Genomic DNA, 7,279 nt, shown 5'->3' with positions numbered 1-7,279 from the left:
CTCAGGTGTCCAGGTAGTCAGCCACCAAGTGTGTGGTGTAGGCTCTCACCTACAGTTCCAGACAGGATGGGTGATTGGTGTAGGCACAGGCATCTGGCTGCAGCAGGGGGACACAGGCTGAGTAAGGCTGGGGGCCAAGGGACACCCCCAAGTGTCCAGGAGGTAAGCATGTCCTTGTTCCCTAGAGTGTGCAGATGGGTGGGTTTGCAGCCAGATTATGAACACCCAGTGCTGTTGGCTGTAAGGACTGGGGGGCACCTCTTATTCTTGGCTCCTGTTGCAGGTGGCTAGGCGGTGTGGGTGGAGCCACCAGTCCTAGGCCCCTGATGTGGGTAGGTGAAGACCCTGCTTAATGGGCAGAGGAGTGTCAAATGTCACAAACCTGCCACTTCACAGCTGAAACAGTTGAAGTTAAACTTCAGGTATATACCCTGTTGTACTGTAGTAATGAGGGCCTACTTTTTTGAAATGGGCCCACACAAGTCTATGCAAGGGGAAAGGCACTCAAAGTCCATGGATCCCTTATGCCTGTGCCTAGGCAAAGGAGCTGTGCCTACCCTGAGTTCCTGGCTTAGGGAAGCCAGCAGATTATTTTTTCCCCAGTTTGTTAATTTGTTCCCTCTCCAAGGCTGGGAGAATGGCTCAGGACATGTGATGGGTCCTATTTCCAGCCCAGGGGACTCAGCAATTGCTGAAACCAGTCTGGGACCTGGTGCAGAGCAGGGAGCAGGGAGGTAAATGGGAGAGAGGTTTTTCCCTAAGGGTGATGTTTTTGATCCACTTGGTAGGCCAGATGCAAGTACTTATCTTTTGCTAATCAAGGGCTTTGTCTCACTGGTTCTGGAGGTCTGAGAAGACTCTCTGCCACTGGGTTTCTCCCAGTGTGGAAAATGCTTCTCGAGTGCTGCTTGTCTGCTTCACCGCTCACCCCCAGATCTAGGCTGAAGGGCTCAGGCTCTCGCCGGGTCAGGTCTGACAACCCCTCTCTGTTTCCAAACTGTTTCTCCCTCCCCCTCACACTCAGTCTGGTTCTTCAACTTTGTCTTTGATGTTCAGGGCTCCTAGACTGTCATATATAATCGATTCACTTGTTTTTTTCTGGTCTTTGTTGTAAGAGGGAATACTGGAAGCATCTGACTTCTCTGCCATCTGGCCCTGCCCTTGGATTACAAGTTTCTTGAGGCTTGAATCTGCATGTAGAATTCTCTTTAATACTGCTAAACACTTAGCCCACTGTTGTGCACATTGTTGTTGTTAGCTGTCATCTAGTCAAACCTCGGCTCATGGTGACCCCATGCACAAGAGATGGAAACCCTGCCTGGTACTGTACCATCCCCAAGATCAGTTGGACATTGGACTGTTGTGATCCGTTGGTTTTCATTGTCTGCTTTTCAGAAGTAGATCACCAGGTCTTTCTTCTTAGTCTTTCTTAGTGTGGAACCTCCACTGAAACCTGTTCAGTAACATAGCAACATGCAAGCCTTCACTGACAGAAGGGTGATGGCTGCGTAGGAGGTGAATTGGCTGGGAATCCAACCTGGATCTCCGCATGGAAGGTGAGAATTCTACCACTGAACTGCCACCCCATTGGATACAGAGAGGAGTGTCAATGATGTAAATTAAGATAAAGTGAACGAACTCGTGTTTTAGGAGTCTTGGTCCCTCTCGTTGTTGTCGAGTCAATTTCAACTCACAGGGACCCTGTAGCATAGAGTAGAGGTGCCTACATAGGGTTTCCAAGAAGCAGCTGGTGGATTCAAACTGCTGACCTTTTGGTTAGCAGCCAAGCTCTTAACCAATGCACTCAGCAATCTAGTGCCAGTCAATCTTACTCCAGTGTTTTTCATAGCTGTAAAGAACTTGGCATTCATTTATCCATTCAACAAGTTACTTTTTACCTCCTACTATGGGCCTAAGAATAGCATAAAAAAGTAAAATCATGATTAATATATTCATTTGATAGCTGTTTTTTTTCCACAACAAGTAAGTTTCAGAAAGCCCTGGGATAAGAAATTTGTCCAAAGAGATGTGTTTTATGTGAAACCGCGTCCATGTGATTTAACTTCCCAGCGACTTTTGGAATTAAAGCCCATTCTCTACCTTGTCTGTAGGGTAAGGATGCCTGACCCCAGACTGCATGCCAACTGCCCTCTGATCCCAAGTGTTTGAACTGTTTCTTTCACTGGTTGTTTTGCCCTCTTAATAGGCCACAGAGCTACATTATCTCTTCTTAATGTCAGACTCTTTAACTCCAACCTCATGAATTTGTGAGATTCCATCTCTATGAACAGTACTTTGTAAATAAAAGTGATATTATGGTAAGTCATAATAATGTAAAATGATCAAGTCTTTGAGGTGGAAGGAATCTTTGTTCTTGTGATTGCTTGTGGTTCAAGTTGTCCTTACTGCTGCATAATTGTCCTTGTATTTGCTGTTCTCTTGCCATGAATTTCTTTGTTTCTCCTTTGTCACATCTTATTATTATTATTATTTCCTTTGAAACATAACCTCTTCTCTACTGGTATGCAGATTTACTTTAGCTTCGTCCATCAAGAATTTGTCAATCATTTACAATATGACTATCACTGTATGGGACACTATGAGAAAGACTCCAAAATCTATTTGATATTTAATGTAGCCTCTCCCCTTGAGGAGTTTAGGAACTAAGGGATGAGTTTTCTTGATATTATTCCATACCAGTCTAAGCCATGGATATTATAAAATTACAAGGAGTATGTTGAAATTCCCTATTGAAATATTCAGTATTTCTCTGGGTCTTTGCCTTCTTTGCCTATCTACAAGAGAGACAGAGGGAGAAAGGGAGTCCTGGAAAGGGCTTTGATCATGTAATTTACGTTTTAGGTATCTGATTTCAATATTGATTTTCTTTTTAGTGAAAGCTCAGACTGCTGGTTTCTTGAAGTCCTGGTTGTAAAACATGGAATTTATTCCATACTGATTTCTAGGCTAGACCTGGAGATATGTAGTAGAAGTTGATACATAAAACCCTGGGAATTGATGCATAGTGACTGATTTTATCTGAAATGTTCTATTATAAAATGCATTCAGCAATTTCAGAATAAAAATGGCTGACAACTGTGAAATTCTTACTATATGGTAAGCTTTGATCCTCAGAAAATTCTTCAAAGTTGGTATCTTGCTGCTTTCTTTATTTTATAGATGACGAAAAGAAAACATGGCAAGATTATGTAACTTTCCCAAGACCCAAATCTAATAGATGGCAGAGCTGGGATTTGAACTCAGCTTTGGATGCATGCTGGACACACACTGACTCTCAACCACTCGTAAATACTCTCACCTTTGAGGGACACTAAACAGAGGTGTGGAGAGATAAACAAGAGGTTAGGAGACTTGATTTTATTTGATTGGCTAATAATTATTGACCTAGGGAGCATGATGTGAGCTGGAACCCTTTTGCATGGCGGGCTGCAAGACACCGGGATGAGCAGCCTTGGAGCAGGGAGGAGTGGTTGTCGGGCATCCCTGCAGCCTCCATTCCCGCCGCAGACGGATTCGGCCCCTGGAGCCCCATGCCCTTAGTTCTTCGCGGTTGCCGGGGCACAGCGGTGCAGGACACGGTAGAGCTACCCGTTGTTAAGCACTGTGAGAAGCTTCAGGGATGCCCTGTGCCGCCTCCTTTGAGCAGCGGCAAGGTTTGGAGTTGGCTGACGCCTGGAGCCCCGTGTTGCCCACAGGCAGCGGCCCTGTGTAGACCAGGGCAGTGCAGATACTGCCACCTCTAACTTCTTCAGCCCTGAGCACCTCACCTCTGACCCCCAGCAGAGGAAAGCAACATGGTTGGGAGCAGTTAAACTTTGGCTAAAACACAGGCACAGTGCACCTGCAGGTCAACCTCACTGTTGGCATTCAACCAAATTTGGGAAGAACCAGCCCAATGCCAGCATAATGCAAATACCCCAGGGCACGATTGGCACCCCTTGGCACCAAAGCTACCATTCCAGCACCTCTACAAGTGACCTCACCAACTATGACCATACTTATCTGAGGCAGATCCCTGACCAGTGCAGTTCCCAGGGGAGCATGGAGAACCTGGAGACCAGTAACGGATACCCACCTTGCCATCTTCTTTCCCCTGTCAAGTCAACCAGCAGCATTGACCAGCTCAGCCACCTGCATAACAAGAGAGACTCTGCTTACAGCTCCTTCTCCACCAGTTCTAGCATCCTAGAGTATCCACCTCCTATCATCTCTGGTTGGGAACTTTCAGTCTCCATGCATATCTCTTCTGCTAAAGGTGGCCTCCTGGAAGGGATGAGGCAAGCAGACATTCACTATGTCAAGACAGTTTATGAGACTCTGAGGGGAGTCTCAGAAGAGTATGAGGTAAACTCTTCAGCCCTGTTTCTTCAAGGTAGGGAGGCCCGAGCATCAGCAGGTCAGAGTTGTGATAAATGCCATAATGTTCCTTGGGGCAAGGGAGTGCCACCCCCATCCTGGAACCAGCAGTGCCCCAGTTCCCTGAAGACTGCCGCTTACAACCCGCCTTCTCAGGTAGTTGCACTCTTTTCTCCAGCTTAGAGTGACAGATATGCAGCCATCTGGCACCGTGATCTGTCCAGCTACTGGTCTAGCCTGGATCAGAAATGTTTCTGCCAGCCTCAGTCAAACTCATCAGGCTCTCTGAAGTCTCCATTTATAGAGGAACAGCTGCATACTGTACTAAACAGGGGTCCAGAGAGCAGCCCTCTGGTGAAGCCCAAGTGTAATTATACCCAAAAGGCACAAGCAGGCCAACCTCTGCTCTCGACTGGCATCTACCCTGTACCTTCCGTGAAGCCACACTTTGCCCAGGTGCCCCAGCCTTCCAGGAACAGAAATGGTATGCTCTACCCTGCACTGGCCAAGGAGAGTGGATATACAGCCCCTCAAGCAGCTTGTGACAAGATGGCTACCTTTGATGAGAATGGGAACCAAAATGAGTCTAGCAGGCCTGGGTTTGCCTTCTATGAGACCCTAGAACATGACTCACTGTCCCCAGTGGACAGGAAACCAGAAACTACAGCCAAGTTGGTCCCCTACAAAGTCCATTTCCCATCAGTGCCTGAAAATAAGGAGGATACCTCCCCGAGGAGACATCTCACATCTCCCCAAGGCAACAGCCCACATTCCAATGACAGAAAGAGCACTCACAGCAACAAATCATCTTCTAATCACCGCAGCCTCAAACCCACTCAGGGTCTGGCATGGCAAGTGGAAGACAAGGGATCTTCCAGCCACTCAGAGCCCTGGGAAGTGGATTTCCAGGAAGACCACAATGCCAACCTCCAGACGTGGCAAGAGAGAGAAGGCCTAGGCCAGAGCCTGTCAATAAACTTTGACAAGACCAAGTAGGTTCTCTCTTCCCTCCAGAACATTCCAGAAAGTCTAAGAAGGCAAAGCAGCCTGGAGCTAGGAAAGGATCTCAGGAAGGCTACCCAGATGGCAAACCAGCCTCTATAGTCAACACCAAGGCTTAGGATCCTGGAGGGAAAGTCGATCCTGATTACAGAAGCCGTAGGGACAGGCCAGTTTCCTATCCAAGACCCGAGGGGAAAACTCGCTTAGGCCTCTTTCCACAGTTCAGACCCAAGGTAGGAAGAGCCCTCCTACCTACCACTCCGGCAGACTTCCAGTCTATGCAGAAGGACACTCAGCTCAGGCATCACCTCGGCTCTGCAGGGCTTTCAGTATGGGAAGCCCCACAGCTTGGTGCTGGAGAAGTTTTCTAAAATTGAGCAGCGAGAGCAAGGCAGCCGGAGACCCTCAAGTGTAGGCTGCTCCAGTTATGGTCAAACTTATAGGCCCAACAGGACAGTCTCAACTTCCAGTATTTCTGGGAATGAATTTGAGAAGGCAAAAGCCTATATGCATTTTTCTGAATCCATTGAGCCTCTAGGCAATGGGGACCAGCACTTCAAAAACGGAGAGACAAAGTTTGAAGAGGTTTCCTGGCAGCCACGTGGCCAACAGCTGAAGAGGGGTGCAGATGGCGGCCAGGGCCCCTCACTCCAAGGAGGTGAGCCCCCTAGATGGGATGCTCGCCTCCTCCACATCCACAGCACATTTCACCTCTTCAGCGAGGCTGAGAAGATGGCTGTGTGGCCAGATGACAGGATTAACACCCCTGAGAGGGTCCTGCTGGATGCCCACTTCAGCTGCGCCTACCAAAACAGCATCAAGGATGCAGTCCCTTGTCCTGGGGACCACCTCTTTTGAACTGAGGGGCCTCCAACTGGGGGTGCCTGGGGCATCCAGGCCCTGGCAGTCTGGCCAGCCGCGGACCACGTGCGGCTGCAGAGTCCCGAAGCAACAGCGGTGGCCTCCCTGGCACCACACGCGCCCTGTGAGTGGCACACTGTTACCCTGGCCTAGAAGGAACCAGCTCAGCCAGCGCCGCCTGCTGCTCAGAGAGGGATACGCAGGCACCTGACCCCCTAGCAGAAGCAATCTGCCTGTTTGGCTTTGCAAGCTGGCAATACCTTCATTCCTCTTATGCAAAGTTCCCTTTGAAAACCAGGGGATTCAACTTCCTGCTAGGCCTTCAATCTGCTGCCTTCTCGCACTGAGAGAACACTTGAGAAAGCAGCTTGTGGTGGGCGGACACTATCTTCTAACAAAACTGAAAACTTCAGTAGATTCAGTTGAGCAGCATGAAGGAGAACGCTGTATTTTCCTTTCTCTTTCAAGTGGTGAATGCGGAACTTACACTTGCTGCTGACAAAGGTTTTACACAGCACAACTACGGTTTTGCCTCATTCGTGTTCCAGAATGGCAGAAACGCGGTTTGTCTTCTCCTTTAGCGATACCGTCTGTCAAGCGGTCTTCTCAGCCGCGCAGCACAGAATGCCTCCCGGAATGCTGCAAACCCTGAAAGGCTTCAACTACTTGAAAGGGAGAAAAGTGGTACACTTTACCCAGGTAGACAATGCACAGGCAACTTTCTTCGGCATGTAACACAGAGGTATTTTCAAACCCAGAAAGTGAATCTTTTTCCCTTCATCCCCACAAGAGGGCAGCAAGCTCTTGCATTCTCTTTCAGGCACGGAGGAAGCTACATGCTCGTGTTAAGCACACAAGGTTTAGTTAGCAAAACTGAACCTCTTCTGCTGTTCTCTAGATGAAGGCAAACAGATCTCCCTGTTTGGCTTTGCAAGCTAGCAATACCTTCATTCCTCTTATGCAAAGTTCCCTTTGAAAACCAGGGGATTCAAATTCCTGCTAGGCCTTCACTCAGCTGCCTTCTCCCACTGAGAGAACA

The 7,279-nt window shown here is 48.3% G+C and overlaps 1 pseudogene; it reads left to right on the top strand.

Annotated features, from left to right (window-relative positions):
* The first annotated feature begins 3,085 nt into the window (after nt 1-3,085).
* Nucleotides 3,086-6,531, top strand: LOC101360974 (protein Shroom3-like; annotated as a pseudogene).
* Nucleotides 6,532-7,279: the final 748 nt, after the last annotated feature.

Source organism: Trichechus manatus, unplaced genomic scaffold, assembly GCF_000243295.1.
Source record: "Trichechus manatus latirostris isolate Lorelei unplaced genomic scaffold, TriManLat1.0 scaffold00219, whole genome shotgun sequence".
In the NCBI taxonomy this organism is placed as follows: Eukaryota; Metazoa; Chordata; class Mammalia; order Sirenia; family Trichechidae; genus Trichechus; species Trichechus manatus.
The sequence above is the reverse complement of the archived record's forward strand: the minus strand, read 5'-3'. Positions and strand labels throughout refer to the sequence as shown.